The following is a 12,993-nucleotide window of genomic DNA, read 5'->3' on the forward strand; positions in this document are numbered from 1 at the left end:
GGGGGAGGGGCTAGCCTTACCCAGCTTATGGCCTGGGGGAGGGGGGGGGGGGTCAAGTCATACCCAGTTTCTGGCATTTCTGGCATGGGGGGGGTGTCATACCCAGCTTCTGGCCGAAGGGGAGTCATATCCAGCTTATGCTTATGGCCTGGGGGTAGGGGCAAGCCTTACCTAGCTTCTGGCCTGGGGGGAGGGGGAGGGGTCAAGTCATACCCAGTTTCGGGCCGGGGGGGGGGGGGGTAAATCATACCCAACTTCTGGCCGATGGGGAAGTCATGCCCAGCTTATGACCTGGGGAGAGGAGAGGGGCGGGGTTGTCATACCCAGCTTCTAGGCTAAGATTAAATAGATTTCCAGCACGGAGCGGCTGTCCTTTCCTGCAGCAGCTGGCCCGCCCATGGGAACGGCGAATAGATAGGTAGGTGCGTAGGTTTAACTCAGAAAAACTAAATAACAGGTAGGTATTAATTAAGTGTACATCGAAATGATTTTCATAGCAATGTCTTATTGTTAGAAGTTATACCTTATTGTTAGAAGTAAATAAATTAATACTTATACATTTTTATATTTTACTTGGAAGAAGATATGACTCTAACAACACTTATGTACACTTTATTTGAATAAATCGCCAAATATACCACCGCGGAGACCCCAATCGCGTCTCTGCGTGCCATTGAATCGTATGAGCGTATGGATTTTTTGCGTTATTTTTCACAATTTCCATTTTTTAAAATTACTTATCGATAGCTTACTTTATTCTGATGAATAAATGTCATTACAAGTTTTTCTCTAAAACTGATAATTTGGCTAGAAAAAAATATTTTCTATCCACGCAGTACGCCGGCAGCGTTCGGATCGGATATAATAACGTCATCGTCCCCGCGCCGGGCGGTCAGTGAACTTTTTTAGTAATTTGGCCATAACTTCGTCAATTTTTGTCTTAGAACAAAAATTTTTGCACTGTGTATTTTTTTTTTCCTATAAATCTCATTCACAGCTAAAAATCGAAATGATCCTCATTGACGCGCCTCTATGCCAGGGTTTTTATGTTCCTGGTCAGGCTATAGACTAGCATTGGCCAGACAAGTTCGGGAAGGCATGTCTATCTATCTAGCTAAATCTATGTCATCAAGGGTGAATGGAAAATCAAAAATCAGTGTGCCAAGACCGAAACTAAAACTTAAAAAATATAATGTCATTAACTTGACGTTAGTGTAGCCCAACTATCGACACCAAAGAGCATCAAAGAGCATAAAAGAGTAAGAGACGGCACTCCATAGATATTTTTTGAGCTCACGCACACATATGCATTTTAGAGAACGACCCGCAAATCTTTACCAACCGCACAAACTGCAGGCGGAGCTACCAACATAATGCCTTATTTTCTGACAGTATTAGTGACGTTCGTAATAACTTATCGATTATCGATACTTTGCTAGGGTTGTAATTGCATATCGATATCTAGTATAGGAACCTTCAATATTTTAATGATTACTATTTTTATTTTATACTATGTGTAAGTAAAACGAAGTTTTGTAACGTAAATTATTTATTTCGAAATAAAATAGGTATATTACAATAAGTATTGAACATGACATAGCAGTTGTAGGCATGAGGAATTATTGAATATTATAACAAAGTACAGAAATTATAATTTTGTAAACTTTTATTTTCACAACTTTTTCTAAGAAAAAATAGGATTTTTATTTATAAACATCTTTAATTTTCTTATCAGCTGATCGAACCTCAGCCTCAAGATTACTTTTCAATGCTTTGTTGCTGTGCTTTTTTACTTTTGTCAGCAAAATTGTTTTCACTTTTTATGAAGCTGTCATTAATGATTTTACAACTTTTTCTTAGAAAAAGGTAACTTAATATTTTAAACATCTTATCATAAATTTCTTTATTATGTTGTTGACATTTAAACCAACTAAAATTACAATTTGTACTCAACATTAAGAAAATGAATTTTCCAACATTTTCCATATACAGGGTGTTAGGTAAATGGGTATATGAGCCGACACTAGCCCATGTTAACATGGCCATATAAATGGTATGGTGAAGTCAGAAAATTGATATCTTCATTTTAATTATTTCAATTTTCATACAAATCGGATTTTATAAAATTTATTTTGTATGAAAATTTAAAAAATTTAAATGATGATATCGAATTTCTAACTTCACCATACCATTCATATGCCCATGTTAACATGGGCTAGTGTCGGCTCATATACCCATTTACCTAACACCCTGTATATCTGGTCGGCAATATGGTCATGATAAAATTGTTTAGCTTCATTTACGGTGGTACATAATTGAATTGTTGGATAAACGAGACTTTTTTTATCATGCCACCATTCGCGAAGAGATATATATGCATACAAATCATTGTCAACAGGAGTTTTCACGCTCAAACACTCTTCACAAATTAAACAAGAACTGTTCTGTAATAGTTTGGCAGCTAAATACCCGCTTACATATACTACTGGTTGGTTTTCAAGGCTACACAAATTTTCAATGGGCTGTTCTAAGTTTTCAGGGTCCGGGATAGACAACACAGGATAAAATTCAGTGTCTGTGGAATCTTGAACATTAATTTTTATTTCTGTTGTTTTTAAATTAGTTTTTAAAATGTCTTTATATTCCAGCATATGTTTATTGTTGTCTGCTTCACAATTAGCACTTCTGCTATGAGGCACTTTCAGCCCAGTAACCATGCTTGTTTTAAGCGCTGCAGTAAAGTGCGTGATAGTGGGATTTCTATTGGTTACACTGTGTTGCCTAATGATTCCAAATAAGTTTTCCAGAGAGTCTTGGTTAAACTGTCTAAGGTTCATATATTTAAACCCTTCATTCTTTAACTTTTCCCAAATATCGTTTAAGGATTTGATAGATATTTGATATCCCTTTACGCATTTAACATTTTTTAGTATCGTGTTTTCTGCTGTTATAAATTTTATGGTTTTTAACTTATCAGTATAAAAGGTCCAAGACTCAATGTGATTACTTGATGTGGAAACATTTTCCCGGATCCCTTTCTTTACGTCATTTAAAGATGATGGACCATTTGTACAATCAAATAGTTTATCTAACTGTTCAATCACAAATGCTGTATCATTGCAATCAGAAACTTCTTTCCATGCCATCATTTTTAAAATAGCTGCCACGGTATTACTCAGAGCATGCGCAGCATACTTCACCCTCATCTTAGTTTTGAATGTTGGATTTACAATGGTACTATTCAGTTTTTTAAAATTTAAAAAATTTCTGTTGTGTTCTTCTGCAACTACCAAATGCCTCCATTGTGCAATTTTTCCATCGAAAGACATATTTCCACTTTTAAAGAAATTGTTTCGTAATGATTTGAACAAGTGAGGGATGTCATAGATTATAAAAATTTTGTCATTATTTACAGAGAAAAAGTTGCTATCTATGCCTTGTCCACAGTTTCTTTTTAACATGTTAAGAGCTCCTATATTTGTAGATCCCTGATCACAAACTGTTGTTAGAACCACAAATCCGATTTCTTTTAATTTTTTGATGATGTCCGATATAATTTTTGCCAGTTTTGCTGTTGATATTGTGCCTTCCACAAAATAGTGCGCAATATATTGTTTGTATTTATGTTTAGCACCCTGTATCATAAACACTAACGCATGGTCTGCGATTTTCTTTTCTCGTCCCATGTTCTCGCCCTCTCCATAATCCACGTAGCCATCCACTTTATCAGCAATTTCGTTATAAATTATCCGTTTCTTTAACGCCATCTCGTCAAATATTAACGAGCAATATTTATATGATCAAACGAACTTACCAAGTGAAGTTCGATCTGAATTATCCTGTTTTCGCCGAAGAGATTTATTTTACCGTGTAGTACCCCTGTACGACAAGCCAATCCGCACACAATATTCAGCGTAGTAGTAGTAAAAAACAAAAGAGCGGGCAACCCCACCCCTACCACGCTGTGGGCTCGGTGTCCGAGCGGTCTCATTATATTTAGAGAAGAGATGACATTGACGTTTACCTCCAGGGAAGAAGATATAGAAATCTTCGGGTTGGGAGGGACCTTAAATCTCTTCGGCGAAAACAGGATAATTCAGATCGAACTTCACTTGGTAAGTTCGTTTGATCATATAATTATCCTGTTTTCGCCTCCGAGATTTATTTTACCGTGTAGATGTTTAGAGCATGGATCAATGTCCATGTTAAATGGTTAAGAGAGTAAATGTCAATGTACTAAATACATAATAAAGCAATATTTTTGTATTATAATCGTATTGCATCACTTATTCATAACAATAACAAGTATCACGGTCTCAACAAGATTTTGTTCATTATAGAGTATTATTATATACATTTATTTGTACTTCTATTAACTGTTAAGTACGACTACTGATTGTAAAATGTTGCCAAGACAGTTGACGGAGCATCCTGTCTATCCAGCACACTGGCTAATTGTGTCAACGTTGACAGCGGCGCAAACCGCAGGCAATACTGCCGGTGTCGCGTGCTGTGTGGGCCGAACACCCTCGTGTCGACACTCCTTTCCTATATTTATCCAGTTTCATCTCAGAACTGAGCTTGACGACGGTAGTGGTTAACACCGAATCGATCACAGTGACTGCAAGGCTAACACTCTGATTGTTGTAAAACATAGGCTCACTTGCATTTTAATTAAATAAATAAATAATGTGGTTAATTAAAACTTATTAATTTATTTGGATACAGTTTGACCAGTATCGATTTGGATTCCAAGTAACACTGTTGCGAGGAAAAAGTTTGGTTTCTATTTAATAGCACCTTTTAATAGCAATCTTTTGATTCTTGAAACCTGACCTATAAATTAAAATATTTATTTAAATAATTATATATTTCAATAAATTATATGATTTCACTAACGATATTGCTAAGCGGTGGTTATAGGATGCACCCGACTTTAGAATATGCTAAGAAAATAGAGTAAGGTAGGTACAATGATGTAATTGAGCATTGTAAAAATATTTATTTGTCAGTCATTTGGTGTAGTGGTTTCGAAACGGACTACTATGCCGAGAGGTCCCGGGTTCGATCCCCGGCCGGGCAGAAATTGAATTGATACATTTTAATTTCTGTGATGGGTCTAGGTGTTACTATGTATAATTTGTACTTATGTGTATAAAAACGGTATTTAAGTATGTTTATATCCGTTGTCTAGGACCCATAGCTTTGCTCAGTTTGGGACTAGGAGCGTAGTGTAAAATGTCGAAGGAAGGATATTTATTTATTATTTGCGGAGTGTATAGCGGAGTCTGGTACGTTTTGTTTGATCCACGACTGCCAAATACAAAACTCACTGCCAAAGAAAGGTAAGCTTAAATGGGCAATATGGTACTACTGATGTACCTGTTGCCCCAGCATTCTATTTTTTTTTTTTTTTATTTTTTTTTTTTTTTTTTAGTGAAAAAACGTATTAACGTCTAAAAAAAATGGTCGCCATTCTAAGGCGAATTAATTGGAATTAATTCATGTTAATCGTGTAGAAATCTCTACGCCAGACGATAAAATATGAATTATGACTAAATATCAAACAAAGTTCAAGAAACAAAAAATAGGTTTATGTCATGTACCAAAGCGTCTAACATTTTCTGAGACAATATGGAACCAAGCTCCTACTCCGTGTCTTTATTCAGACACCTTGATTCAGTCAGCTTCAGTATTATGACTGTGATGATTGAATTTTTATAATCATGCTAAAAAAAAATAACAAAATACTAATTCTCAATTTATACTTCATAGAAAGGGAAGAAAGACTCATTCATTATTATGAGTTTGTGGCAGCGTTATCGATTCGTAAAATAATATCGCATTATTTTTTGGTATTATTAAAAAATGTCCTTAATCTAAACTAAAGGTTACAAGTAGTGGTAGTACTGATAGGTACCTACATAATACATAGTTTATTTTATGTGGTTGATTCGTTCTTTGACTGACCAAAGTCCACTAGTCCGGTTGTTATTACAAGCGGCCCGATTTCTTTTTTTTTTAAGGGTCAATAATTTTCTATTACATTGATTACAATGTAATTATTATTGTGTTTTATTTATAAAGGCATAGTTATTATCGCTTTAACGCATAATAAGATACTTTGCTTGTCTAAAAGATTTAGCAAGATAAGAAATGAATCAATGTAGGTATTTCATGATGTCGCATCTCTTCTTATGAGAATTCTAACGTTATACATAAATAATTTATACGAACCAATTGTAAAACAGTACATGGAGTTAAAACTGACCTTTTTTTTTTTTTTTTAGTAAATAAATAATAATAATGATGATGAAGCCTTACTTTGTAAGACTATCAATAGTATTATTAGCATTAATCATACATTGATTAGTAGGTACAAACCTACATAATAATGTTTTTCCAATACAAGAAAAAATGACGTCATCTTATGTACCGATACCGATACAGTTTAAGGAAGCTCTTAGATTTTATCTATTATTTATAGATACAAGCTGGTGAGACGTCATGAATAAAAAAAATAAACTTTGTAAAAATATCAGGGCTAAAGAAAGGCCGCAAAGAGACAAACAAAAATGTTGCCTGTTTGTTCAGATACAAAACAAACATCCGTTAAAATAAGACCATAATTCTATTTGCTTTTTAGTGGCTATCGTGTTTATGTAATAAACATAAAATACATTAATAAGTTTCTTTAAACCATAAATGAATCTTTTGTTAAAAGTTTAATTGCGGTTAAAATATCATCCCTTTTGAAGTGCTTAAACCACATAAACTTTGTTTAGCATCTTATATAAACGCTATCTAAGTCCACCATCTAGTAACATTTTTTTTTTTTTAACAAGTGGGTAATCTCAGAATGTACTCGTGTCGACGGATGCGATTAAGAATATTCTTAATATCAACGTCTCTGCGCCGACGTGTATAATTATTTGTTATGTATAATTAATTATGTTTACCCGCATGGTTATGATGATTATGAAAAAATTCATCTGGGTTCGAATCGGGAATCGAATAGGTATCTCGGTACAATAAATTCTGTAACCGGATATTAGGTACATTGCATTTAAAATAAAAATATTTTAAGCGGCCAGCACATACCTGTACATAGATGGCGCGTCGTCTAGGGACGCGGGTTACCTTGGTGTTCTGGTCGGTCTTTAATGGCGCTTCCCGCGTTGCGCTGGCAGCGCTGGGCATGCGGCGGCGGCGGCGGCGCGGCGCTGCGGCGTAAATAACGGCGCCTGCGCTTGTGGAAGGCGGCGTGGTTGCGCCGCGGGTGGGTGATAGGTCTTAGCCCATCATACCATACAGCAGGGCGTAGCTTGTCGGTACGGCCTCTGTATAAAGCCTCGATTCACACAGTTATGCGAACGGCTAAAGCTTAAATTATATATTCAGTGCAGCAGCCTGGATTAGTTGTCATATCAAATAAATACCTCTTTTCCCGTTTTAGAGGATTATAATGAGTTATAGTTGTCGACCGTCGATGTAATTGGTCGACCGACCGGAAATGTAGAAAGATCTTTGTAAGTTTCCAACAAAAAAATGTGAGACTGATAAGTACTCACAATCACAATGTCAGTTAATATGAGTCGTTGCATAGAAAAAACGACATATTGTCATACTTCATATATAAAGTAGGCATTTATTTCCACTTCGACTCGGTTCGGTCAACAAACCGGCCTAATGTTTATTTAGGATCTTTTATTCTGACCTTATAATAGCAAGTAATGAATCTACATAAATGCACTTTGAATTTTGATCTGATACTTATTTCTTTCTTACTAGCCTTTGTATTTAGACCAATATCGATTGGTGTAATGTATAAAAATACGAAACAACAAAATTATTCAGTTACCCTTTGTAGCATTGAACAATGTGTATGGCCACAGGGTCATCGGTCGTTATAAAAGCAGGCGGAGGCTCGACTGGGGCGAGTGCGTCCGCGGCGCCGGGTCATCATGCTCCAAGACGGTTGATGGTTCATAAGGTGTAAGGTCAAGAAGGCAAGCTCTTAATGTGGGTAGTTTCGTACAAACGCAACATTTTTCTGTATGAGCTCATTATGTTCTGTTTTTACGGCTTTTAAAAATGGCCGAAAAGAAGATACTTAACTCGTAAAAGTGAATAATTTTACAATACCTGGCTATCTCGGTAGTTAATGTCTCGTTTTTACTCGCTAGAGCGAAAAAACGGCTACTGGTTAAAAAATAACCGAACATAAAGTGGCTGCTGGTTAATATCTCGTATTAACGCTACTGGTTAAAAAATGACCCGCAAAAATGACCGAATATAAAGTGGTTGCTGGTTAATATCTCGTATTAACTCGCTAGAGCAGAAAATGGCTACTGGGTAACATCTCGCATTACCTCGGAGAAAAAAATGGCTACTGGGTAACATCTCGCATTACCTCGGAGCAAAAGAATGGCTACTGGGTAACATCTCGCATTACCTCAGAGCAAAAATGGCTACTGGTTAACATCGCGCGTTAACTTGGAGCGAAAAATGGGTCAAAGTTACGCGTCGTGTCACAACGCTTATAATAAAAATGTACGAGCACTTGCACAAAATAGTTGTTACAACCAACCTTGTGTTGGGTCTAATTTTCGTCACTACACTGCACAACTTAAAATAATCACGTTTTTTGTCGGTAAAAACGTCCTGGTGACGTCACTTAAGCATTTTTCTTATACTGCGTGCGGTCGTTGCGCGTGCGCACAAAGGAATGAGACCGCTCGGACACCGAGCCCACAGCGTGGTAGGGGTGGGGTTGCCCGCTCTTTTGTTTTTTACTACTACTACGCTGAATATTGTGTGCGGATTGGCTTGTCGTACAGGGGTACTACACGGTAAAATAAATCTCGGAGGCGAAAACAGGATAATTATTTTCCTTTGGCATACTTGATGCTTTTGCCTCTAACATATCAATTATATTTTTATTTATACCAGGCTCCATTGGTATATTTTTTAAAATCCTTTGGAGCGTTTTAGTGCTTGGTAGCGTAAACAGCTTTTGCATATAGCGGTATGCTTTAGGGGACCGTTTAAATATAGCCAAAGCATATATTTTGTTGGCTAAAGTCCACCTTTTTCCTTGTGACTTTTTTTTGTTATTCTGCACTACATCCTTTACTAACGATGTCAGCACTTCCGAATCTAACTTGTCTAAATTCACTCTTGACTTCGCTATATTCCTTATTGTTTTTTTTGCATTTTGTAACTGTCGCCAAAGCCTCTTCTCTTTAATTGTAAATGTTGATGAAGTGTCTGTAATAAAAACATTTCCATTAGTAAAAAAACAACATTAAAGCAAATTGAATTGAATATTGGTTAATTAATCAGCAATTTTACTTAGTTTTTTAAATTAGGTATGTTTTATCTTACCTTTCATTTCAATGTTTTTCTTAGGTCTTTTATAACTGTGGACTAATATTTCTGCCTGTGCATCTTGATGGCAAATGTTTTTATCATCTGAAATATTATAAATATGCAAATTAGTTTAAAATTTATTTTGTTGTTTTATGAAACATATTATTTCCAAATCAATCAATCATTATCAAGTTTTAAAAAAATGCAAAGACAGGATAATGATAGCTCTTCTCATAAAATATGAAGCGTGGGCCCACCTTCAATAACAATGACATAATATTAAATTAAAGGCATTTAGAGGTTTTAATGTTCTGCATTCTGGATGCGGTCTGCGGGTATGTCAAGACAATCTGTAAGTGGTCGTGATAAGGCAATCAGTCACGTGTGCTTTGCGTTCTTTGTTCGTATCCGCACGGTCAAATCGCATTAATATAAAATGTACAGAAACCTAGAATGTTGTACATATTATAAGTTCATTTTGACCTGACTGCAGACTGCAGAACGCATCCAGGGTGGCATTCTTTAGTTTGAGGGAAGGCATATTTTAGAAGGTAAATAATTAGTTTGTACACTTACCATGAGCAATGGGTTTATAGGTCATATGTTCTGGTGCATTGGAAGTAGAAGGAAGAGGTTCAAAAGTTGTTTTCACAGAAATACCAGAATCTGGTATATCCACAGCTCCCAAACATGTTGAATTTAGTTGTTTGGTTGTAGTTGTAAGGGGAACTGAAAGCAGATAATGAAATGTGAATTGGGTAATAAAATGTCATGTTCTTACCCAACTTTAGGGTACAATCAGTCTAGTACATGTCTTGCTCAATTTAAAAATTACTAGCTTATAAATATTATTAAACTAGCTGACCTGGCTAATTAATGTAGATTGCCTAAAATTTTTCAAATTGGTCCGGTACTTTTTTTGAAGAATTTGTATTACACAAATTACTAAAGTCCCTCTAACTCAACACCTCATTCTAAGCTAAATTGTGTTACGAGTGGGTTTACTACAATATTCAAGCTGTGGGGTTCTAACCCGCACTTTAGGCTATCTTGGCTTCGAGTTACGGAGCCGATCAAATACAAACAAACAATTAAATATTTCCTTTTTATATTATTAGTATAATTTTAGATAAACATACCTCGTTCAACTGGATTTGACTTCTTTGGAATGCAATATGAATGATAAAGAACTGTAACAAAGTATAGATATAATTAATAATTGAAATTATATATTATTTATTGATAAGCATACAACACTCATGTTTGTGGTTACAAAGAAAGAACCTTGTTAAATTGCATTCGGTTGGTTTGTTTTGGAAACCAAAGAAAATTAATTAAGACATCTAAATAATTCAGAAAAATTGACAGATAGTAAATTAAATTTAAAAAAAATAATTGAAGTCATCATCATACCTGTCTTGAGGTTTTCTTTATTGGAGTCTTTTACATGAAGAGGAAACTCTGTCAAAACTTCATCTGGCAAGATGGGATTGCTCAATTCCAGTGTTGGAATAGCTGAGTTCTTCAGCCGAGTTCCTTTGGCATTGAAGGATTCAGGAGTGAAGTGCCCACCACAAACAAACTTAAGTTGGTGTAACTTTTCAATAGGTACATATGCTAAGTCTTCTATGCCAGCATTTTTAACCCACATTCGACAACTGAAATAAGAAATACCTATTAGAAAAGAAAAAGAATAACAAACTGAAATTTATTCATCAACTAATTTATTTTAGTATTGTTATGCAATTCATTTACAGAGTACGAAACAAAATACTGAAATTAAAAATTGGTTATGGTTATTTCCGTACCGCGCGGGAATAACTTGACATGTCATTTTTGCGTACTTTTCAGGGGAGCGATTTTAAAGTTCAGAGTTCTCTGGTAAATCGGAATTAATGATAATTGATATTTTTATGATTGAAATAAGCTAATTTGATGCGTATCTTTCGATTGGCGTAAGAATTTGATTAAATTATCTTCTTAATCTAGTAAAAAAAAGACTTGTCAAGTTGTGTACCGACGACTTGTCAAGTTATTCACCAAAGAAAAACAAACATTTAAGGTGTAAAAATTGGATTTAAGTTAATTATTTTGAATGAAGTTTAACTAAAAAAACAAAACATAAAAATAGAACATATTTTTATCACTTTTGCAATGAAATAGTAACAAATTTATTAGAAAAATCAAATATAATCGCAGATTATGATTGCTTTTGATCAGATAATTGTACGTTTACTTAAAATTTAAAAAAAAGACAAATAAAAGAACAAAAGCCATGCTTCATAACAAGCACAATTAATTTTAATTATTTTAGGCTTACCATTAGGCTTAAAATAATTAAAATTAACTGGATATATTTTTGCGTAAGGTCGACACGCCCTTTCGCGTCCACCGTCCAGTTCACGTCCAAATGATGGATCACTCTAGAACGTAAGCTATTGCTATGATTCCCTGAATGTATGACAGGTAAACCCACATTAAAAAAATCTTATAGCATGCTACCATTTTTGCCAAAAATAAATCCCACGTGAGCAGGTGCGCGTTTCAAGGTAAGTTTTTAATATATTTAGGTCTAGTTTGGGATTTACCGCAGTCTCTAAGCCTTAACCATGAACCATACAATACGGATAATGATATCGGTGATTGTACTTTATTAAATGACACTTAAAATAAGGTGGATGCGAATTTACTACAATGAAATTTCCACTTTGCGTCAGAAGTGATCGCGGTCTGGTCTAACTGGGTCTAAGATATTAAAATATACAAAACAATGCATGTTGTATATTATTTAAAACGTTATTTACATGACTTATCGAACACAAAGATTTTTTTCAGTACTTAGGCCTTTTCCTGGACGCTAATACACGCTCCAAATGTAGCTTACCCTTTGTGATAGCCAATTTGCGTCCACATTATCACGACAATTTTTTAAATACAGACGTTGTAAATAATATTAAAAAGCAAACTGTGCCTAGAGAGGAGACCATATTGCAAATTGAGCCATAGGTACTATTGAAATTTAAAAAAATGAAATAAACTATAATATAAATGTATGTTTATAATTATTAAGTGTGATACCTAAATATTTTGAATACCAATTAGTAAGATTTTATCTATATTTTTTTATTTCCATGCATGTTATTAATTATTAGTGATTTTGAATGCATTTTTTCTATATTATATTAATATTACAAAGATATTAAAACTTCTAATGGTTTAGAGCAAGTTTAATACTATACTTATAAAGACTAAAGGGAGCATAATGACAACAATTTTTCGTTAAAAATGATTACGAAAAATTGTATGTTATTTTTATTCCTCAAATCTACCAACTCACTAAATGGACGAGATCTGGCATATCGACCCTACTTACCTCATCATTATTCCTAATTAATGTCATTGATGTCAATAGACTATAAAAAATATCCGGAACTTAAAGTTGACCTAAAAGTTTATTATTAGATTTTTTACTTATATTCGGTTGTCAAACGAAATCTTAGTCTGTTATGAAAAAACATTAGTAGATAGTACCTACCTATTGACTAAACTTATCCTTCTACTTTCAACTTGCTATTTAAACGTTAATTTAGTTTTAAACTATTGAAAATAGTAATAAAAGTA

This window comes from Ostrinia nubilalis, chromosome 5 (assembly GCF_963855985.1).
Source record: "Ostrinia nubilalis chromosome 5, ilOstNubi1.1, whole genome shotgun sequence".
In the NCBI taxonomy this organism is placed as follows: Eukaryota; Metazoa; Arthropoda; class Insecta; order Lepidoptera; family Crambidae; genus Ostrinia; species Ostrinia nubilalis.